Source organism: Ixodes scapularis, unplaced genomic scaffold, assembly GCF_016920785.2.
Source record: "Ixodes scapularis isolate PalLabHiFi unplaced genomic scaffold, ASM1692078v2 PGA_scaffold0__279_contigs__length_252992795, whole genome shotgun sequence".
In the NCBI taxonomy this organism is placed as follows: domain Eukaryota; kingdom Metazoa; phylum Arthropoda; class Arachnida; order Ixodida; family Ixodidae; genus Ixodes; species Ixodes scapularis.
Genome location: NW_024609835.1, coordinates 232,947,027 through 232,972,417, shown reverse-complemented (window position 1 = coordinate 232,972,417; position 25,391 = coordinate 232,947,027). Strand labels below are relative to the sequence as shown.

At 43.3% G+C, this 25,391-nt stretch overlaps 1 pseudogene; it reads right to left on the bottom strand.

The window, feature by feature from the left end:
- Positions 1 to 12,110: 12,110 nt before the first annotated feature.
- Positions 12,111 to 14,426, bottom strand: LOC115309388 (annotated as a pseudogene).
- Positions 14,427 to 25,391: the final 10,965 nt, after the last annotated feature.

Genomic DNA, 25,391 nt, shown 5'->3' with positions numbered 1-25,391 from the left:
GCATCAGGGAAGGAGTGGCAGTACTATCATCATCAGCTGAAGGACTGCAGAATCTCCAGGACGCGATCGAAATTCACCCAAACACCAAATATCTGTTCGTGTTAAAAAAACCAACAAAACTTCGACCACAATTCCTTGTCTCGGGCGTCGACCCTGACATTTTATCTGCGGAATTCTTCACAAAATTTCAAAGTCGAAACCCAGAGATCAAAATTGAACCTTCGGACTTCAGTCACCGGATTTCATTCAAAGAAAAATCGGGGAACAACACTCACATCTTTGAAGTGAGCGCCAAGGTCTACAAGAAACTAAAAGAAACGAACAAACTGCGTCTAGGCTGGACTTGTAGCTTCGTAACAGAGAACTTCTATGTCCCCAGGTGCGACAAATGCTGCACCTACGGACATACAAAGGCCAAATGTGCATCACAGATGATCTTCTGCTCCAATTGTGCGGCCAACCACCCTGCACAAGAGTGCAGAATAACAAACTATGAGGAGGGTAAATGCCGCACATGTATCAACCGAAGGGTCAATGCCAACCACCCTTTTGGAGCGAGCGAAGGCGGTACACACGCCTTCCACGTTTCACAACTCCGGTCTCGGACAGATTACCCAAAATAAGCAAACACAAAACCAATAATAACAAACAACATTACAATTGGGACAAAAAGGAATTATGAAGGAACAACCCGAGTAAAGTCTATAAAGACAAAACGCATCATGCGAACAAAACAAAACATAAGTTGACCGTTGATTAATAAATTAGAGATCTTACAAATCAACTTAGGGAGATCAAGGGCTGCAACTGTTAATCTGGTTAATATATACACTGAAAATAACGCTGAATTTATTTTAATTCAAGAACCATATGTTTTCAATAACCACATTACAAGTATTCTAAACTCAGAACCATTTTTTTCACTGCCCCATAGATCCCAAATGCGCTATTATAGTTAGAGACCGATCTTGTTCAATCTTTCCAAAAATACTTGAAAACGATCTAATAGTCTTACAATGTACATACTCAAACAAAACAGTAACAATAATAAATGTCTACATATCTCCTACAGCTTCATTTAATACATTCCTAAGACGTCTTGAGTCAATCATAACAATAGACAAAAACAACATAATCATAGCCGGAAATTTTAATGCAAGACACACCAATTGGGAGGACAAAATAGATGATGACCGAGGGAACAATTAAATAATTTTGTACTAACACATGATCTTATCATATTAAACGACCAACACTCTATTCCTACATTCTCTACAGTAAACGGAGAAAGTTGGATAGACCTTTCAATCATAACCCATTCTCTAGCTCATAACGTTAGAGATTGGGAAGTATTAGAAACTGATAGTTTAAGTGGTCATAACTTTATTGCTTTTGGATTCTTCAATCAAAAGCAAACCATGCAAAAAAGATTAAGATTAAAAAGCTACTCAAAAATAGAATTACTTATAAAACAAGATGACTGATTTAAGACCTGGGTATCTAAACACTACTCACCGGAATGGATAGATCATATATTAGATATACTATACAAAAAAATTCTTAATTTGTGAAAAAGTGTGAACGAAATGTTCGATCCGGAAATCGCACGGTCCCTTGGTGGTCAGTTGATCTACACATCATGAGATCTAAATCTAACGCACTAAGAAGAAGGTACCAAACATCATGTAACACAGAAATTAGATCACTGCAAAAAGGAATTTATTACGACTACCGAGCTACAAACAAGGAAGCCATCCTTCATGCTAAAATTTCAGCTTGGCAGGAATCATGCTCCGCTACCACAAAAAAGTTTCGCTTCGGAATCCCATATAAACTTGCATTTAATAGTCACCCCTAATTCTTCCACCGATAGTGAGAGGAGATAATACTTTAGCTTCTTCATTTAATAAATTAGTTCAATATATTTTAGATACGGTTTTCGCAACGGACGACATTACAAAAGACTCACCATATATAACGAGCTTACGACAATATTTATGCACTCCCTCATTCTCTTCTCCAGATGTTTAACTAATATTCCAAGAAATATCAAACATAATAACTAAACTTCGACTTAAACCGCACCCGGATTAAACAAATCAATGTTACTTTTCTTAAATATTTTTGGCCTAACCATCCCGAATTTTTCCTGGCTCTATTCAACTATTGTATAACATCTGGATATTTCCCAAAGGAGTGGAAGAAAGTGAAAATACTACCACTAAATAAAAAAGATAGCGACAAACCAAAACCCAACGCCTATCGCCCAATTTGCCTAAATTCCATACTCGGAAAATCTTTAGAACGTGCACTCTATAGCAGATTATATTTCTTCCTTAACTAAAAAAAAACTATTCACCCACGACAATTGGGGTTCACACATCTTAAATCATCTACACAAGCTCTGTTCACACTCACTACACATCTACAATAACTAAAAAATAAATCACCAGCGGTAGCTATGGTATCCGTAGACTTTACAGGCGCATTTAACACACTATGTTATCCGGTAGTTTTGGCCTATTTAAAACACCATTGTTGCCCAAGTAATCTATACAATCTGCTATATTCATTCTTCCACGATAGAACCATCACATATGTCACTCCAGAAGAACAAGAAATAAACAAATCAATTAATATGGGATGCCCCCAGGGCTCTCCACTAAGCCCCTTACTATGGAATATGTTACTATCAGGATTACTTGAAAGAACCTTTCCAAATCACATATATCTACAAGCATTTGCAGATGACGTCGTAGTTGTCACAGAAGGGAACTCAAGAAGAGAATTAGAAGAAAGAACTATCGAAATACTGCAAGAAATAGGACAGTGGACATCCGAACGTAATTATATTTGAATTACTCGAAATGTAAATGTCTAACAATAACTAGAGGAGAACTATATAAAAAACGACCCCCAATAATAAAATTTCACGATCACAAGTTAGAAATAGTGAAACAACTTAAAATTTTAGGAGTCATTTATGACTCACATTTAACCTTCTTACCACACCTTCAATATATAAAACAGAAAGTCGAAATCTATACAGCCTACATCTCAAAAATATGCTCAACAAATTGGGGTATCACATCAAGCCAACTACGGGAAATATACTTACGAAGCATAGAAAGATATATAGTGTATAAATCACCCGCGTGGTGGAGACCATCAGGAAATTCACATATGTTAAGACAACTGCAATCCATACGAAGGTTACCATTACTTAAAATAGCAAGAGCGTTCCGCACAGTATCTAACATAAGCCTGCCTATACTATGTAATATCATCCCAATCAACATTACTCTTGATGTAGAATCATTTATGTTTAATGTCTTTCAACTTAAGATACCCGCCCAATTCGATAGCTTTAGTATCTCCCCCACCGAGGTATCGTATCCTATAGATCTTTGGAAAACTCATCCAACAAAGAGATTCAATATATCATTCAAAAGAATCAATTCTATTACTCTATCTCAAATAACCAACGTCATATCACTCTATACAGATGGTTCAGTGTACTTAGATCAGGTGGGAGCAGCATTCATTATTCTGAAAAACAATGGAAGAATTATAAAAATAGGAAAATATCCCTCACCAAAACACAGTACAATATTGGATGCAGAGGCTATTGCCATATTAAAAGCCCTTGATTATATTCTTGCAACAAAGAGTTGGACTACATTGTAACTTATACACCGACAGTCTATCAGTCCTACAAGCATTGGCAAATCCAAACAATGCAATTCCTTTAATTAACGAAATAAAACATATAATCCAATCAGTCAACAGATATAATACAACGGCTTTTTTCACGTCAAAAGCCATTCTAATATTTTAGGGAACGATTTAGCCGACCAATTTGCAAACTCGGCACGTTATCATGGCCAATACATACACCTATCAGAATGAAAACAAAATATAAAACATACAATAATGGAATTAGCACGTAGGAGATGGGATCACTCTTGGCAAAAAGACGGCAAAAACACAGATTTATTTTAATGGATACCATCAACCAATCATATACCCATTAGCTCCCCTCCTTCTAGTAACATCACACAAATTATTACTGCAAACGGCAGATTTCATTTTATTTCTATAGATTTAATATACACAACCACACTACTTGTCCCTGTGGACAAACCTGTACTATTATAGATCATTACTTTACAGCATGCCATCTAACAAAACCATTTATACAAAAACTTTCAATATCGCACATAAACTTGAATATTTGTCAAGAGCTACTAACTCTAAAACTCATATAAATACTCTAGAGGCGTTATTTAAACATATTTCAGACAACATTCCATAGTATATAAATAAATAAATATATATATATATATATATGTATATATATGTGAATGTATAAGTGTGTTTATATGTGCCCGTGGGTGTACGTATATGTAGGTATGTATGTGTGTATGTATATGTATATATATGTATATATGATTATATGTATTCGTAACAAACTTGAGAATGGAAGATATCAATCTCAAGTGAAAAACAAAAAAAAACACTGTAAAAAACATTTCTTACAGAATAACTTTTACCCCAAACCAGAACGGAATCAAAGAAAAAGACAACCAAAAGTCATCTTTAAACCCTGATCTGCTAATATGCACACTGTCGATGGCCTTGGAAGACCCAGAAGTGGTGGATAGAGGGGTTTGGACCAGTTCCATTCTCCGGGCTTCCTTAGCTTCTTAGAAAAAAAACAAAAAACGCCATCTCCATGAGAAGGCTCCATCTTTGGTTAGGAGAGCCGTGGACTAGTTCCTGGTTTGGAGCTTCTCCTTAGCTTTCCATCCTGAACCAACACCACAATCAATGGCAATTGGAAGGCCCACAACATGATCAGGGGGAGTGAGCCAGTTTCCTTCCCTGGGATTCCACTAACCACCCGCGACAAACAGCCATCCACAGAGAAGACCCCAAACAAGAGGTTACGAGGACCTACGACCAGTTCCAGGTTCTGGGCTTCTCACCAAGAGTAACGAGAGTATCTACAATAAAACTGGAACGGACAACCAAGACAGGCAGTGAAAAAGAAAAGAGGTTGATCTCTTATTGCGCCCCTCAAGACCGATCACCAAGAACTAACAACGTACGAAAAGAAAAGTAATACTGATGAAAACGACTAAATATTTAGTGTCTGTTTCAAGACATAACCTCATTCCTTCCAATCTAAAAAAAAAGATTAATAGCAACACATGATAAGAATACAGGATGCAAACATGAAGTTTTATAGGTGTGATCCTTCTCCTTCGGGGGAAAATGTAAATATGTAAATAGGTAAATGCCAGGGTATGTATAGCTATAATAATAATCTCTTGCTGTAAAATATAATCATTAAAAAATCAAAAACAACGAAAAATTACAATGCTCTCTGCTCCCTCCTCCCACTCCCCCCCCCCTTAAAAATAATTAAGGCGACAGCCAAATAAGAAATAAAATGAAAACATCCATGAGAACGCCAAGATATGAAGAAATACATAACTAATTTTAAAAAGAAAATCATTAAAAGAGAATGAAATGTTAACATTGTTTCCCATTCATTTTCTTATATATTCCAGTACGAAAATTTTAAAGAAGACAACTTCCTCGTCGTCAAGAACCCAGAAGACAAGAGGCAGGACCAAGCGGAACAACAATTAATAACTTAATACCAAAGGAAAAAAAAAGGAAACACAAATACTCATAATAGCTCGCAAGATTCTCCAAGTTCGCTCCAATGCCAACGTTCAGCTGTCTTCCTGTTTTTCTTTTTAGTTGGCTTTAAGGACTAAAGAAACGTTTGGTCAATTACGGCCCTCATTTTTTATATTATATTGGATCAAACCTCTTATACCGTCAGGTGGTGCAGGTAGAGAGAAACAGTTTATTTCTTTTTTTTTTTATTTCTCACTTAGAAATTGAGTAATTGAGTATAAAGGAGGCTATGGTACGACATATACTGGTGCTCTGTAGCGGGGTGCCATCCTGCTGTGTAATCTTTGGGCAGCCCCTTTGTCCACAGAACTCTGAGAATGTAGAGGTTATCTATCCTACCTGTGGCCATTATCTGCAACTCAGAAATTTCAGTGCTGCATTGGATTGTTTACAGCAAGGCATGCAAGTGAGTCATGTTTTTTTTTTTTATCCACAAAACTTTTAAATGGCCCAATTGTTTACCTCGGAAAAAACTGCACGGTTTGGGGCACAGCCACGCAGGCGGCAAGGCGTTGACACCAAGATGTCCCGTTCTCTTTCCCTTGCTGGCTCTTCTGGTACCCTTGTTTCCGTCGACTGAAAGGAAAGCCCCTTCAGTGTCGTGCATACTTGAGCCTCCACTGAAGCAAAAATGATTCCATATGAACCTACTTGCCATTAAAGACCAAAGTTCACTTCTTCACTCTTATTTTCTACCCACCTAATAAATGGTTTGTTAACAGGAACACCACCGTTAACTAGAGAACTCATTCGTGATGCAAGTCCTCCGTAGTAAGGAATCGTGTTCAAGGTCTAATTAAACATCAGGCATGGGCACTAAAGACACCCACCTACATGGGTGGGTATTAGTGAACCCGATTTGGCTAACATTTGCGAGGCCTAGCTTGACAACATAATAAATGACATTGTTTCTGGTCACAATATTTTATTTTAGATGCCTTGGCATTAGTTTTGACCTTAGGCTGGTTTTGAGCGCACCAATATAATGTTTGCAACTTCGCCATAGGAATCACGAAGTTCTTTCAAAACTAAATAGCAAGCTTTAAAATAAAATAACAAAAAAAGTTGTAGAGATGCAGGAATATAATTACCATTGTCTATGCCCGTACCTGCTGGAGCCTGTTTAGAGAAAAATCAAGAAATACCAAAGTAATGCAGATATTATACATCGTGAAGAGGCCTGCCGACAACCTGATGAAATGCCAAGAACGCATGAACTGTTAAGTTTTCCGTTCAGTGCAAGGTTCTCTAAAGGCCCGTTCACACTCTTCCGACCTCTTAAACCTGGGTTCCCTAAAACCTCTTGCAACGAGAGGGCACACTGGCGCCATCTATTGGGTAGCAGTGTAAACTTGGCGGTCCGGCATATTTACTATTTCTCTTGCACATTATCTTTTCTTTCTTGGCTCGAAAAACTTTTGTCAACGTTATAAGCAAGCCTTTCTTACAGGTATTACACACGTTTGACCTCGGAAATCCCGCAAAACCTTCGCTATTGTAAAATGCAGTTCCAGGGTCACCGCATAGATGGCGCCAGAATGCCAGTGTGTACCCTCGCCCTAAGAACTTTTAAAGGGACCATGAAATGATTTTAAAATCGAGTTTCATCCACCGCACGTCGTAAAAGGTGTGAAAAGAAACACAAAAACACAAAAATAGGGAGCCCAAAAAAATTATTTGCTATAGAACTTTTAAAAGAAAACTGGACTCTTTTGCGCCTTCCTTCCTTCGCCTGTTCACTACGATGCATACGCAGAATCGGTGCACGTCAGCCGAATCCACATCGCCTATTGGGTAAGAGCCTACCTCACCAGCACCGCGATCGTAAACAATAAATAGCCGGCGAATGTTTCCTAAAAGTTTTGTTAAATAATATTCAGATCCACATTTTGTAGCATAATTAGAGATGTGTGGCGAAAATTGCCAAATTTGATAATGCTGAGAGCCAAGCGCCATCTATCGTGTGGTAAACGAAGCAACTACTGCGCGTGCGCAGTAGGGCAGGGCCGCCAGTTACTTGGGTGACGGCCGTGACGGCGGCCGACGAACATTTATTTTCTTTGTTTTCCTTCCTCTCAAAACTCTGACTGACTGAACGTTTATTTTTCTACGTGTTCTTCCCGCGCGTGCCGACTTCAAGCAGCAAGAAAACAGTACTTAAAACAGACCACGACGAACAAGAACGCTGGATTCACCGACTCCGACGAAGCGTATAGGCCTAGCAGGCATTCCGACTCGGCGCTGCGTTGCTTCGTCGCAAGACCGTCTGCCTACGACCGGCTGGCGTGCTAAATGGAATATGCCCGCGCGACCCTTGTGGACCCTTCCCGTATTATAGTTTGATCACTGACCTCAATTCTAGATTAAGAGGTGAGGAGGTCAATCTCTTCCCCTTGTTTTCCGAGGCAGTGTTGACGAACACTCGTCGAAAAGGGACTCTCGTCGATTCTATCTTCTTGTTTTGTGTGATATAGAGCTGAAATAAACGCCGTATGGATTGCCTTCGTAACACGGTATGTACACTTTGTTATTGGTATGCCATTTTTATTCCGACAGACTGCACGTCACTGTCGACCCCGGTCCAACCTTTCTTTGCCGAGTGTCGCGTCAGTATCGAGTTGCAATCGTAAAAGAACGGTCCCGAAGCGCTTACCAACAGCGCGAATACAAGACTTCCATCAAGCGCGCGCGTCCGCTCCGAGTGTAAGCAGGTATTTACGTGGCTCTTGCTGACACTCGTAGTTCAAACGTATCTTTTTTAACGTCGGCTCGCTCCTGCATCTCCGAGGCCGCGAAAAACGCCATCTACGTCGCTTTGCAAACGACTGACACGGGCCGGCCCTTCTGCCAACAATGACGGGGTGGTGACAAGACTCGCTGCACTTCCCAACAGGCATACCGGCGTATGGGACTAGTCCCATGCTGTCGCTGTAGCGCAACATATCTCATTGAATAGGGAGTTTTCGTAGACCGCGTTGCCCCCTCCGCTAAGCGTTCCGCAACGAAGAAGTTGCTACTGCGCCTGCGTGCCGATAGCCTTGACTGTGGAGTTCCCGCTATCGTAGCGGGTTGCGGAGGGCCTTGCGGGACGGCGAAAACGATCTACGAAAACTGCCTAATTTCGCTCAGCTGCGATGCGGCGATGAGAGGCGCCGATTCAGGAAATACGTCGGTGACATCAGCGCAGTAAAACCTACCGGCGCACCCCAACTCGTTGCCGCTAACACTCCCATTCTCCTACTGCCGAGAGAACTTCCGGTTCCGGAAACGGTCTACGTCACGGCTTCTTTTGCGGTCAGTTGGAGAGAATGAAAAAGTCGATATTTCAATAATTTTTTGTGTAAAAGTTAATAAACCGAGACGAAAACGGATGCCTGTTCGGCATTCAGTGAACATTGACGGTTTAATGTAAAAGTTATCTGGAAAAAGTAAAAAGGTCATTTCATGGTCCCTTTAAGAAGTTTTAACAGATCTCGTCTCTCTCGATCGTACACGGTTGCAAGAGTGTGAACGGGCCTTAAAGGGGTACGGAAACAAAAATTGAAATATTCAAATTTCGTTCGGAAATGGGTCAAGCATGACCGTATATGATAATCGCACGTTTGTATTTTGAGCGATTGGCTATATTTTTCGTTCCAAACTGTGCACCCGAGCAAGCGCTCGAAGAGTAGCGAGCGGAGAGCCCGATGGGTCATGGGATATCCGGCGCAAACCGAAACAGAAAGAAAAGATTTCCCGCGTTCGTGGAGTAGCAAGGCATGCGTGCTTATGAGCTTTACCCTTACGAAAATGTCAGATATGGCCCCGATATATTTTATATACGCCCAGATATGATGATATAAGCACCGTATAGGGCCATATAAGTGCGTGAATACGGCCAGATAGTGTCATATCAGTGCGCAGATACTGCCGTATAGGGCCATATAAGTGCGTAAATACGTCCAGATAGTGCCGTATCAGTGCGCAGATAGTGGCGTATCGGGCCATATAAGTGAGTAAATACGCGTCCACATATCGCCGTGTAAAAGTCAAATACTGATCCTTTCACGACATAGAAAATAGAATATCCCTGATAATGATATATGGGACCGTTTAGTTTGTATATCAGATATCGACCGTGTTAGTATAAAGTATGTCGTACTCGCGAAGACAGTTGATTTATCTATATTGCATGAGAGTGACCTGTTCTGCAATTGGTTAACTATTGTTAACATCCTTAAAGTGAAGTAATTATTCCAGGTAAAATTTGCACCAATTAATTGCATATTTTGAAGAATGAAAGTCAAAGTAAATGTGGTTGTATATGCTTGACGTGTGACGATATGACGAAGTAAGATCTGAAAGTGAGTTAATTAAACAATGCATTTTAATTATGTCCGCGAATGGTACATGTGAAGACAAACTCATCAGATGGATCTTCAGCGACTTATTAGCAGACTTTCAGTTGGGGCACATACGTGCGGCATATATCTCCCCGCGGTTTCTTTGATAACGCGATCAACACGGTCTTAACATCCATTTCGCTGCCGCTAGCGCCGCATGTTAATTACCACGAAAGTTATAACCACTTCAGCAGAATGAATCGCTAATCGCGTCCACTCACTGAAACAAACTGATCGATCGAGGAAAAAAAAAAAAGCTCTTGGCAAATAAAAATTAGTCCCGGGACTCCTTTTTGCTGGTGCTCATTTGCATATGTACCCAACACACGGTACGATTCAATGCCTTACTTACGGATTTAATTCCGCAAATATTTTCTCCTCGTTTTATCAGAAATGAAGGTTATCGCCCAAATTAACCCGCATTTTCTCCTAATTACATACAACTTTTTGCAAGAATTTTGGTGAGTAATCTCGCATGAAATGTGTCTCCACAAAGCTAATAATGCGATGGAAGAAACTTATGTCATAACACACTAATAAAACGATCAAAAGTTAATTTGGTACTCTTCAAACATTAACAGTTGGAATTACATTTGCATGCAACATTCCTGCTAAATAAATTTTAAAGAAAAACCGTGTCTTAACTGCACAACTGGAAGATTTTTGAAGGCATTCAAACAACTAGATACTGGTGTTTCACAGCTTATCAATTTTATTCATTCAAAAAATTAATATCCCTTTCAAGAAACACACAAAATCACAACAAGTAGGGATGGACATAGACACTCAAAGAAGCGCTTGAGAATACAAGTATATATCGAGATAAATGTACTGAAAGGCTGCAATACATGAAAATACCAATATATGCATTTACTTTTTCAAACATTGGAAAAAATACATAGAAAGACATACACACAATTTGATATACTAAAATGGACTAAAGTGTATACATGACAATCTCAAGTCCAATATCAAGCACTGGCACAACTGACTTTTCAAACAATTCATACTTCTATGAAAAAAAAATGGTTTTGCAAACATGCAGCAATCAATTACAGTTCAGTATAAGAAGACTCAAATCAGCTTGTCTTCAAAGCAGTCAAAGTGCATCGCAGCACAAATGATATGTTGTAAGAGGTGTGACCCAATGAAATCTGTTAGAATGATTTCAGACAAACGAAAAGGTACATTAGCAGGTGGGGTAGAAATAAACAAAGCAATATATAAGGTAGTAACAGTGCAGCAGGCGTCCCATAAATCAAGTCTCTATATGCATGCAGACACACATCCCGCAGCTGGGGAGGCAGTGGACACCGTCTGCAAAAAAGGACTGTGGTTGTTCCATAAACAATTTGCCACCACAGCCATGATGTCTGCATCAGATTGGAATGGTCGTCCCTTTTGAGCTGTCTATATAAGGGATCGAACAAATTAATATCACGTGGTGATATGTCAGGACTGTAAGCTGGATGAAGCAGAACCTCCCACCCTTTCTGTGCTAACGCATCCTGCACAATCCTAACAAAAGCCTGCCAAGAGAGATATTTCATTTCCTGACATCCTACCCGAAACATACACACCCAGTCAGTCACTGTTGCCTTCGGTACAGATTTGTCAACAAAAAATCGCCTGCATTCTGCGATGAATGTCGACTGATCTACACCCTCAAATTGTTAGAAACTAAATCACAGCTCGCTCACCCACTTCAAACAAATTCCTAATCATATCACATCAGCCATGTTGTCTATGGTGTCCAACACAAACCAGACAAGCGAGGACTTATTGCAGAGAAAGCACAGTGTAACCGAGCTTTTGGTTGCACGTCAAAAGATCCCCAGGTGGTCTAAATTAATCCTCAGTCCTCCGCTGGGGCATGCCAGATGCCCCTCGTTGGTTTGGGACGTAAAACCCCCAATTTGCCAAAAACCGTTTGTGTCACGTGCACCGGGCTACGTGACACAAACGTTTTCCATTTGATCAAACCTAAAAACATTTTACTAGCTCTGACAAATAGCATTAACAGCCTCTGTTGAGATATGAATGATGAGACAAGAAAGGTCTCGAACTGAGGAGACATGATTTTAACTCCAAATTCAGTTCATAAGAGTTAGGAGAAATGCACACAAAATCCAACACCTTGACACATTTCGTCATCTTAGGAGGAACAGGAATTACGTGCAAATGGTCTTTCTGCTTCACAGCAATGATGTGTGGAATCGAAAATCCCATTCCCTCAGGCCTGTACTGCACACCACACTCCAGAATTTTGTTAATAACCATGTACACTTGCCCAGCATACTTTGCGAAGCACTGAATTAATGCAAAAGTTCTCTCTCTCTCAACAACATACATGACTGGGAAATTGTTTCTTCTCTTCTGATTAATGCACAACACAGAAGAAAATGTTTCTGTGCCCATTGTGACTTTCTTGTAAACGTACACGTGCTCTCTGTTGGAGAAGAAAGAACCAAGAGCTGTCCTCACAGCTCCACTTGTCTGACATGGTCTGCCATGAAAGGCAATACCATTAGATGATGCTCTCGTGAAATGTAAATTTTCTAGCTTGCTAAGCACAAAGTCAACATGCAAGCGGTCTCCAACACGATTTTGGATGACACTGAGGGCATTGCTTATTGCAACCAAGCTCGCAAGCTGTTTCTCCACAGCTTGTGTCCCTTTCACAAGGCGCATCAGTTCCCCATTTCTATTCTCAAATAAAAATGCTGAAGTGGACCAAAGTGGCCCCCAGTTCCTTACTGAGTCAGCAATGTGTGTGAGCTGGTGAACATTAAATGAGCAAAACCGCTCTCCATACAGATGTTTAACACCATAAACGAATCTGAGCAACAGCCTCTCCGAAATATCAATGTCCTCTACGGAGACAGATTCAGAAAGCAAGAGGTAAACTGCGCCAACCAGAATGGCAAAATGATCAAAATAAACATCCGGAAGGCTTTGGTGCAGAGCAGGAAATGAGTAGAACAGAAGCCACGCACGCAGTTCGCTTGCTTTCCAATAGCATCTGTGTTTCAAGGAACGTGGGGTCCTGGTGATATAGTCCGGTGGCTTAATGGCCAGTAGTTTCTTATCCACCACCTCTACCTGACGGCCAAGGTACCATGACTCTCCATGGTACTTAGAGTCAAACCATAAATGCAAGAATGTTCTCACCACTCCGAGCAGAACGCAATGCATGTAGTCGACAACAAATCCGCTACCGCAGTCGAATTCGGGTATGAGGCTCAAAACAGTGGGACCTTTGACGCCCTTCACCGGGTGACCATTCTCAAGTGCCTCTGCAGCTTGCCGCCGCATCCGATGGCCATTCCTGAGGGATTATGTGCTACCAGGCAGACAGACATGGACATGCCCTTTGCCTGGCAACGAGAGGGATTTCCCAGGATGCTCACAGAAGGAGCAACCATAGAGACCATTGAACTGTCTTATACCCTGAAGCATTGCTCTCGCAACTGCATCTACCGAAGATACAGGAGCTGTAATGTAAGAGATTATTGTCTTGCCTGTCTCTGGGTGACGCCAAGCAAGTCCACTAGTGGCAAGTTCCATAAGCTCCACGCAAAAAGGCTTCATGAATGTATTCATTACCGGCTTTACACCAAACCACAGACAAGTCAAAATTTGGAACTTCTTACGCATGAGAGGTGGAAGCTCAGCAATAGTGCAGTGTAAGGGCCAAAGAGACTTTCCCGAACTCTTGAAGACCTGAACACCGTCCGTATTCCAAAAAAGAGAGAAATTAAATTTAGAAGAACAAGCAGGTTGTGACTGGTACATCGCACCATCTACAATATCTTCAATGGGCTTGTCACTGGCTGAACTTGTTGGTTTAATGAAATATTTATATATTTTATCATCCTCTAGAAATGATCGCAAAGTGTCTGCCAACTTCATCTGCAGGAAACTGCCCTTGCTATGGCATGGCTCTTTACAACATGGACAATGTGTGGCATTTTGTTCTAGGTATTCATTGCATTTACTACAGAAAAAGTGGCTGCACATTCCTCTGCCTCTTTGAAAGCGCGACAGAACCTTGAAGAACATAAATGTGGTGCTCGGGAGGGTGTTAGATGATGACAGAAGTGTTGCAAAAGCAAACAGGATTTGACCTAGGCATTCTCTTGTTAGTCCACACTTAAAAAACACTGTCATCAAAAAGAGGCAAGCCTCAATGTTAGTGAAAGGGCTGCCTTCAAAAAGTGCAGACTCATCAATGCTAGGACTGTCAGGAGCAGCTGAACTATCACTTTCTGCAGCACCATTGTCAGATTCAGAGTTCATCTCTAGCACATCATCGTCAGATTCAGTGTTCATCTCTAGTACATCATCGTCAGTTTCAGAGTCGGAACAGTGAATCGGTTCTTCCGTCTCACTCTCACAGCATGAAGCAGGACTTGATGGTTGAGCTTGGGCACCATCCAGCATTGAGGAGAGGACAGTATCTGGTGCATCGTCTAGAACTGCTGGGCTTGCCATCGTCCACAGGTTTCCCGAGGCAGCTTTAATTAGAGATTCAAAATAAAATTCATTATTATGTATGGTACACCTAACAACAAACTTGCCAAACAAAAAGGGGCAATAGCAGAAATGGTAAGCAGCTCAAGACCACCCTTCCCAACTCAGAACCCAAGCATCTAACCAGTTAAAAAAAATTTGACAATTTTTCATTTCATTTTTTTTTCATTTTATTTCGTTTATTTAGATACCTTCATAACACTATAAGGCAACGGGTCGGTCGAAGCCAGTAGAGGCTCGAAGGACAGAACCCAGCAAATGCAATGTCACAGATAGACAGAAGAAGTCCGTTGATGCATACATTGGTAATCGGAAGATAAAAATCAAGCTGCCAAGCATTTGCTTCATCTTACCTTACATGGTGTCTAAAGAGAAAACAGTCTATATGTACAGATGAATAAACTGTACTGAATGTGCAACTAAAAGCATGCCAGGTAATTTGTGGAAATCTCTACAGGTGTGCATTATGAGATTCAACTTTTGTGTAGAAGGACGTATAGACAGGAAAGATAGCGCGGCTCTGAACATGCGCTGCCAGTGTGCAGTGCTGGGCAGATCCCAACATTTGTGTTGACCCCCCTGCAGTCTCCACTGGACGCCAGAGATGCGCTCAACACCTCCAGGTCACCAAATCAAGACGCTCGGCATGGCGGCCCATGCGCTGCCAGCTCCACATTATCATGCATTCTTCCGAGAAAAATTTAGCCGCTAAAATTCTGCGCTTGCTTCCGTACTTGCACGAAACCTTTCATGGTGTGTGCACGAAGCTACGTATTTTCTTGTTTGCATGTAAAGCTTCCTCACCACTACCTATTCAACTGCTTGATACCTCTGCTCTTTCGATAAATTGCTTCCACAATGAGAACACAACCACATAACTTTGGCTCTAAGTCTATCGTAGGGTGAGATGGAGTATAGGGTCTATGAAGCGCATTTCAAGCGCTACAAAATTCAAGCACATAAACCAAAAGGAAGCAGGCAGGGATTGCTTGAAACGCTTATCACTGAAAAGGAAAATTTAAATTATAATGTCATTATACTCAGGAACAACTTGTGGCAAAACAAAGAAAAAAAGTGTGTTCATAGCGTAGGGCGCTCGCTCTCCCCTACCGTAGGCTGCATTGACGCAGAAAGTTGACCCCCAGTATAGTGTTGTGCAAATTCTTCGAAGATTTACAGCAATTCCCACTGTCACTTGTGCAACATTTACTTAAAGCTATGCGGAAAATAAAAGCCACTCATGCTTTACAGCTCTTTCAAGCGATTAATTTTAGGCACTCCAACAGAATGCTGGTGATTTTATTAATGCATTGGGCTTCCGAACCAGGTGTTAAAGTTATTCCCATATTACACTCAAGCAGCGATAGAGTTTACACTTTATGGCTTCAAAACAACAAAAGCATGGTACAGCCATTCTTCAGAGTCCAATCGCCTATGGGGTGTGTATGCTTTTTGCTTGCTTTTATTGCTTAAGATCCTGTAAGCTGGTCATTTATTAGCCTTGGAGTCGTTCGTAGAAAGAGATAGGAGTGAGATTATCCAATTGCAGGTTTTAAAAAGAAATGCAACAGAGATAACAAGCACTTAAATTGGTAAAGGTGAGGAAGCATTACATGCAAACAAGAAAATGTGTAGCTTCCCGCGCACACCATCAGCGGTTTCGCGCAAGTACGGAAGCAAGCGTGCGAGTTCAGCAGCTAAATTCCTCTCGGAAGAATGCGTGATAATGCAGAGCCGGCTACACGTGGGCTGCCACACCGAGCACCTTGATTTGGCAGCCTGGAGGTGCCAAGCGCTCCTCTGGCAGCCGGCAGAACCTGTAGAAGGGTCAGCGTATATGTTGGCACCTGCCCAGTGCTGCATAAAGGCAGTGCATGCTCAGAGGTACGCTATCTTCAACCCAGAGTCTGCTGGCAGATGTCGCACGCGCAGACCAGAGGGCACCACTCCCATGCTCTAGACAGGTTTGATGTCCTCTGTACATTGGTCAGACAGGACGTCGTGTCAATGACCAAGCACAGGAACACGAGTTGTGAGTAAAATCAATAAAGGAAATGCACACTTGAAAACACACTGTGGTGCTTGCATGTGTGACCTACAGATTCACGGGCTTAAGAACATGTGCAGAAGTGAAGATACTACAGCAAGAGAGTTCATGAAAGCTTATTACATTATAAAGAAGTTTGATGCCTGCATAAGCGGCTTTTTCTTTTTTTTTTGTTCAGTAATAAATGGGATTTTTACCTCGTTTATTCCGGTGAAATTGACTCTCAGGGGATTTTTCTTGCTTTTTTCACTTTTTCCCCCTACATTTTCCCTAGCATCTGACCGTGATTAAATTTGTTTAGTGTTGCACTTGTCTGTGCCCCTTTTTGTGTTGGTCTATATTTGAGCAAACAAGTTTCCTCAGGATCATGCACCAACTAGCGTAAAGAGCAATTGAAGATAAAGTAAGTAGGCAGGCGAGCTGGTTGATGTCACAGATTTTTGAAAACCGGAGACGACGGACGAAAAAGGGGACAACACACAAAACGTCTCAAATAGATGTTTTGAGACGTTTTGTGTGTTGTCCCCTTTTTCGTCCGATCGTCTCCGGTTTTCGAAAATCTGTAGCCTAAAGATTTCCCCTTTCGGTAGTTTCGTAACATTTATTCTATTTGATCAGTACAGCTCATTCATCCACACACTTCAACTAGGCTACAAGGCTTATATACTGTTTTCCCTTAAGGTGGACCGCTGCCGATTCAACAGTGGTCCACTTTTTCAGCCAAACCAGCCCTGAGAGACATCACTTTGTGCTCTGAGCAACACGGAAGTCATGCGGCACATTTTAAGCTCTAGATTAGCTGGACTTGCTCATAACATTCACAGTAGTCTTTCTCAAGGAGAAAAATGGAAATTGCGATAGGTATGCCACTTTCATGTATTATATTATCTGCGCCCATGACAGACATTGCAACACGCCTTTGTGCCAAGATCACAAAAAGCTGACTTACCAGTTCTTCGGGATTCGCAAGGTACTTCTTGTAAGGTCCTCGCCTTCTGCTTGGATCCATCTCAGCTTGGCAGCAATGTCAGAAGAATTTTCCTAGTGCCTAGTTGAATAATTAGGGTGTAAGTCAATTACATAGCGATATCAGCCTTGCAGATTATGGTCCAGAACGTAAACAAAAGCATTATAGGAAGTGGATAATCTGCCGGCAGTTGACCCAATAACCCGGAGGAAAATTGCCGGCAGTTCTCCCCTGTTGTGTCTCGCATAAAACGAATTGTGAACACCGTTTTTCAAAGCTGTAGAGTAACTCAGTGGTAAGGTGTCTGTCTCATATGCAGCAGGACCCTAATTCAATCCACAGTGAAAACTTGCTTTTTTCTTTTCTCTCTCGATTTTTTTTTTGTCAAGCGTTTACGACATTTATTTTTCACAATTAACAAAAAAAAAAAAAAAATCCGAATGTTGTCGACGAAATTGCGCTGCACTAAATGTGATGGACTCCTTTTCCGGGGTGAATGGAGGACAGCGGGGCTCGGGCCGCCGGCGGGCCGCCGCGAAGCGGCGTGTACGGTTGGGCCAACTGGTTTAATATTTTCTAATGAGCAGCCGCAGACTGCCGCCGAAACGCCGTCCGAAACTGCCGGCAGTTTTTCCCCCGGGCTATTGTGCCGGCTGCCCGCAAAATAGTCTCACCCGGCATTATAACACATAGTTAACTGATCTTGTGTGACAGTGGCAGTATTAATAACGTCGCACAAAAAAGTTAACGCCGGGTAGAATCACTAATCAAAATGCAGCCTCATGGTTGGTACAAACACAATGTACTCACGTTGGAAGAATGTGGTTGTTGCATCCAGACACGTTGACAGTAGTTGCAATGTGATGCGGACGCCGATCAGATCGGAAATTACTTAATTCCTAGGTAATTCGATTCACCGTTCCGAGGAGCTCGTGTCGATGCTTGTAGTGTGAGCGCCCGTTCAGTTCCACCCCCAACTCGAGAACTTACAAAACAAAACGACGTGGATTTTTGCACATGGTCCTCGTAGCTGGATTTGGATCTGCCTTGGATAAATATGACTGGATTCTTAAACGGATTCTGAAGTGGATCGTTTTGTTTCGGTTTCTTCTGTATTTTACAAATAAATAAGTAAATAAAAGAATTAAAAAAGCGAAAGCTGTGCTTTTGAACAATTACTCCCCCCCCCCCCCCCTCTTTTTATTTTTTGTCTTCGTTTAGTGAAGCTGCGCGGCTGTGCTAGAGAGAACAGTGTTTTTCGACTCGCATCGTAGAAACGTGAAACCCCGTGACGCAAGCTGTGATAATATAACGCGAAAGTTTAAAAACATGACGTTACCTTGATCAAACAATAAAAAGAAAAAAAAACACAATTTTCCCCCGAAATACTTTCTCTCCCTCTGTTTCTCTCCGTCGTCCACCTAAGCCTAAGATCATCAAAGCACGTCACAATGTCATTTCTGACATTGGGTTGTCGAGCACCACATGGCAGCTAGCAAGAAAGATAAATGTTATTTTCTTTCTAGCTGACAAGTTTGTGTCCCTGAAATAAATACTACAGGCGCCGAGTGTCATTCCCTGTTGTGACGACATTATAAAGGGCCACTTCGAGAGCTTGGGGTCGCTGCTTCGAAGCGTTCTTCCGTAGAACGAGCATTCGCGCTAGAAATGCACGTCTGAAAGCCAGGGGCGCGGGCTAGCTCGCGCCTGTATACCTTTGGCTGGTGTGAGTATTCTGCCTTGATGATACTTCGTCACTCGCGCAATCGAAGCCCGGCCAAAACAAGCAGGTGCAGTTAAATGGAGCGTCTACTGGGTTCCTAACCGTTGGCAATCAGTTCGTCGAGCAACGTTATCAACAGGGCGCTTCGTTGCCATACGACGTTTCATCAAATGGAATTCCCCCGACACCAAATTTGCGACGTATTGTCGCATCCAGGTCCCTATCGAAACTCGTTTTGTTTATAATTACGTTTCGTGGACAACTTTTTATAGACACACGTTTTGTCGACACTGGTCATTTCGTGGGAACTCCTTTCGTGGACACATGCTCTTGCGATGTTACGTCAACATATTTTGTTTTTATCTAATAAAATCCCGAAGCCGCAAAATCGTGCTTGTAACTGCGTGCCCCCCGGCCCCCCTTTTCTAACTCCGTAAACCAGGCAAGACGCAAAACGTTTGCTGCGAAAACAGAAGGGCTGTGTTCGGCGAAACGTCGCAAGGGGTGTCAATGGAACGAACGCGGGGAGCCTTTCGATAAAACGAATTGATGATGAATAAGCGTCGCATGTGGACAAAACGATCTTTCTCATTGGATGAACTCATCGTCACCGTCGAACACAACCCTGCTCTTTTTGCAACGAATTTTTCGCGTCTGGGCTGGTTTGAGGGGGTAGAGAGAAAAAAAAAAGGGGTGGGATCCATAGGTAAATATATCTTGGTGAATTCCGCGATTCACGATTTGACACGCACTAAGAAAAAAGAAAGAAAAACATTGTCAATGAAGCGTCCCTCGAGCACGTCTCAAAACATGATACCCGCGATATATGAGTTCGTAAAAAGTTGTCCACGAAAGTTGCTCCTACGAATTACGATATTGATCCGGATATTGGCTTGGAACACTCAGGGGCAGGTCGGCAATTCGTAGGCGCTGGTGGTTTGCTGAGCTTGGAAACATAGGCTGAGTGGCATGGGCGTAACAACCGGAGGGGCCGCTTGCCCCCCCCCCCCCCCCGTTCTCAGGGGGGGGGGGGGCATAGCATGTGCTTTGCCCCCCCCCCCCCCCCCCCCTGAAACAGCCGCCACTGGGCAGGGGAAACACTTGCCGGCGGCGCCCAAGGAATACCAAGGGCACTGCCCCCCGGCCCTGGGGGGAGGGGGGGGGGGGAATCTGGGTCTGGTTTGCCCCCCCACTAAAAAAAAGTTGGTATGCCACTGCTTAGTGGATATATGTAGGCTCAAAGAAATTGTGCTTGTCTTTGTTCTTTTAGTCATGATAACGCCATGTTCTCAAACGTGTACGTTTTCGTCGCTAGCGGTACATTTTCACGGAGTTCCGGCTTTCTACGTTACGTAGTTCGTTTGCGTGGGCCGAGTGGGCTGGCGCACACCAGCTGGGTACACGTGGAGCAAACAAGGTCAAACAGCAAAGCTGCAGAACCCCCCCCCCCCCCCCAAATATTGATCCGGATGAGCATCGATCATACCGGCGTAAGGTCGTGTACCACTTCTGCGTTTGTACCGGTTGTACCGCACTCGCTAAATTGCTCATCTAAAACTGAAAACACCCCCCCCTCCCCTCACACACGCACACACACACACACACACACCGCATATCGAAACCAACCTTACACGAAATTGATACGTAGTTTGGGCCGAGGGGGCCGAGGTTTCAGATAGAAACTATTGTTGGTTAAAACATCCATATAATTTATATTTATTTATTGGATCACGTTAGCTGCAAAAAGAAACAAAAAAAAATGCTCAAAACGCCTCCGCATTTTTTTTTTTTTTAAACACAGAAGTGTTTTATAGTCGTTCGTCGATCCAACGTCAATCCAATCCGTCCGGCCAGCCGCCATTTGCTTTCGTGTTTTCCGCGTGCGTGATAGCAAAACCGCCTATACAGTCTCCGGCATTTTGTCATGGTGGGGTACGGGCTTGTGTCTTTCGAAAAAGAACACTCTTATGATGTACTCAAAATGGACTTCATCAGTAGCCCGTCCGGCGAATACCCCACTGAAGGGGAAAAAGTACAAGTTCGCTGGCGGGACAAAGGGACCTTCGAAGCAACTTTAATCGCCACATCAGGTAAGCTCTGAGAGTCATAGTGAGTGTTGAAATGCCTCTTCTCATCGCTGAGAGTCCGTTGGTGGCTAGTACTAGCAGTTGCAGGTAGCGTTTATTGCGGTCCAAAGTGCAAAGCGCAACATCGTCGTTCGTCAAGCTCAGCGTAGGTACAGTCGGGGACAAAAGTCTCCAGGACGTGCGAGCTGCGGCTGAAACACATCGCTCTGACATCTGCCGGCGGGTGGCCTGGTTTCGGGATCACACAAAAGCACATGCGTGTCCTACTCTGCCTGCAAACATGTCTGTTTTCCCGCTGTTCTGCGGCACAGCGCCTAACTCGAAATCGGGCGCGTGGTACCGCCTCGGTGATAGCGCTGGCGGCTGACGAGCGTCTGCTACACATTCCGAAACTCGAGATGCCGCCTGGGGCATTTCGCCGCATTTCGCCGCGTCAGCGCACCTTGCTTTATAACCAGTTGAGCTTATCGCTCAGTTGAGATGCCGTGACTTCTTGCTTGATAGGTGCCATGTCAGTAAGCGCTATCTCCGAGGCGGTACCACGCGCCCGATTCCGAGTTAGGCGCCGCGCCGCAGAAGAGCGGGAAAGCGCACATGTTGGCAGGCACAGTAGGATGCGCATGCGCTTTTCTGTGATCTTGAAACCAGGCGACCCACCGGCAGATGGCAGAGCAATGCGTTTCAGTCGCAGCTCGCGTGTCCTGGAGACTTTTGTCGCCGACTGTACATACAAGCGTACTGCTAGGCTACAGTCGCCTTTAGCACGAACCCTACGCCACAGGGAGTCGTACTTCATGCTCGTAGCCGCCCTTTCGAGCACGCTTTTCCTTCAATTTACGGATACAATACCTCGTGACAGAGACGACATCCCAGGGCTCTGCAGAACTATCACCCAAGTGTTAGTGTAGATGTGTGTGTTTGTCTTCTTTTTTTCTTCTGTAATATAGCGCCACCCTGTTGGTGCCAGGCACACTAGTCGTGTAGGGGTGCAAAGCCTTTCCCTGCTCACTGGCACATTGAGCGGCACCGTAAATTAGGAGCAATAAATACTATCGCTGTATTCACTGGGTGCCACATTGGTGCTTTATGTTCACACCGAGTGCTCAGAAAAAATATCCTTATTTTCCCCAAAGGACGATAATTTAGGTGGTGTGTAATGCACATGTTGGAAACATCGGTTGAGTCGATAGCCATTTGCAATGAGTGCCATGGTAAACTGTGCCACGCTCGGCTGTAGCAATTGCTACGTATACAAACAATAATTTCATCGGCATGCCCTGTGACAGAGTAGCCGTCAAGTTAGAGAAAGTATGAGTGGAAGGGAAGGGATGAGGCCTTGCATTACTGAGTTTGCCGGACGCATTTCATAGCAGCAAATGACGGCACTTTTCTACCATTGTTTACATTTGTGCATGACTTTGCATCACCTTTGCCCGTTCGTGATGTAGATGCCCTTTGCCTTTCATATCATCACTCTCTTTCCATGCTTTGAATGCGCTTTTGGTGCTCCCTGCCAAGTAAGGGCGAGAGTGTTGTGCAGGGAGCCTGGCTAGACGAAGATCGGTAAGCGCAGATGTGTGTACGCTCGCCGCGATCAGGACATCGGCTTGTGCCGTCCGCGGCAGGGTAACCTTTGCAAGGAGTGAAAGTATGCAGGCAAGCTGGTTAGGAAACATCATAATATAAACCCTGAGACAACTAGAGTCGTCTTGTCCGTGATTTTATTTTTTCTTGTCTCAGGGTTTAGATTACGACGGTAACCTTGAGTTGTTTACCAGTACTTCGCAATATCGTAACAGTTCTACTAGAAGCGGCTCCTATAGCCGCTCACCAAATTTTGGGGCACGCAAGGAGAATTCTTTTGCCAAAACACGACGACACTAAAACTTCGTCGGTGGCATATCGAAACTATGCTCGTAGCACAATCGCACCAACGCCGAAAAATTCCACACTTACTGGCTAAAGGTCGTCATTGTGAGCTCAGCATGTTTTTCCAAATTCACATGTGAAAGACAAGATACTTTTGTTGAAAATATGGTGTATGTTAGTGCACGTCTGGTCAATTAGCGGCATCCTACATCTTGGTAAGTGCGTACAAGCGGTGTGAAGTCAGCCACCGGTATGATGCAGGGCCCCATCCTTCCCTAGTGCTACGACATGTGCAAGGCATGTATGGCGACCACTGAACACCACCTAGCATGCCTTGCACTTGACATCACGCTAAGGAATGATAGGGCACCTCACCATGCTGGTGGTCGACTTCACATTGCATGTATGCACTTATCAAGGTGTCGAATGCTGCTGACTGCCCGGACATTTGCTGACAGGCACCATATTTTCAACAAAGGTATCTAGTTTTTGACGTGTGAACCTGGAAAAACGTGCTTAGTTTATGATGAGAATGTTCAGCTAGTACATAGGGAATTTTTCAGCATTAGTGCGATTGCGCTATGTGCAGAGTTTCGATGTGCCACCGACAATGTTTTAACACAAAGGGTTGTCATTTTGGCAAAGAAAAGCTTCATTATGTAGTTCAAGACAAATAAATCACTGAAATCCCATAATTATTTGACAAGTGACCTGAAGAGTCACCACTAAAAGCTCTTCAAAATAAAGTACTGAACTTCTTCCGATTTTGTGAAGTACTCGTAAACAGTGCAAGGGTTGCTGTTGCTGGGGATGCCCCAGTGACTGTCTCGGCGAGCGAGCACTCGCAAACTGCCGGGCTCGCGACGCGACACGCTCGCCTATATTTGGCCCCATACTTACTGATGCACTTAAAGCATGCATACGGTATGATGAAGTGAAAGGCAAAGGGCATCCACATCACAAACAGGTAAAGCTGATGCAGAGGCATTCACAAACATAAACAATGCGAGAAAAGTGCCATCGATCAATCACTGCCGCGAAATCTGTTCCGCGAAATCAGTAATGTGTGGCCGCATCCCTTCTCTGCCACTCATACTTTCTCAAACCTGTCAGCTACGTTGACACAGGGCCTGGCGATGAACCGATTGCCGTGATACATAGCAATTGCAGCAGCTGAACGTGACGGAGTTTACCCTAGCTCGCACTGCAAATGGCCATTGACTCAATCACCAGCATGGTGGTTGGCAGTGTTTGACGTCCTTGTGTGATGTAAGTGCGAGGCATGTGTAGGGTGATTCCACAAAATGCGTTCGCACTTCCGGTAAGCCGAGTTCTGTCACATTGATGAATAGTGTCCCCCATTTTCTCCATTAGTTTGCGTGCAGAGGCTTAGTTATTGACATTGTTATTGGTGTTGGTGAAACGCACAGGCATGGCGAGTGGCTCTGTTGATGACAGAACTCTGTATGTACAACCAGGGACATATTTTGGGCACACACTCGTGCCGCTTCTTTCTGTTTCGGAGTCACGTCGCCAGCATCTATCGGAGGCATTTTGGCTGCTGACAGGTCGATTTTTCTATGGTCTACTCATCTTAAAGGCCCATGAAATGAATTTTCGTCTGGGATAAATGAATTTAGATTTTACTATTAGCGTATCGTTTTGTGGGGCCAAAAGAAAGAAGGCAGAATGTCAAAAGCCTGATTTTTGGTACGAAAATTTGAAAACACAGCGGATTATTTCGTACCTCCTTCCCTTCGTAAGCTTTTTCACTGTGATACATCCGCGGTACCCAAAGTGCGTCACCGGGCCCAAATGCACGTCACACGATACCGGACCTCACTTATTCCCTTCACCCCTAAGCCAACAGTGCGGTGGAAGCTATGCGCTTGCCGGACCAATCAGCTGCCTCCTTTTTATCACCTGACCTCATTCTCTGCTCGTGGTTATGCACGAGGGAGCGTGATCACGATCATAATGCAGTTTATAAAATTTGAATGCAATATCATACTGTTTTGTTTCTTCAGCTGTGAGAGAGGTGATGTGATAAATGATCTTTACATTTCACGGA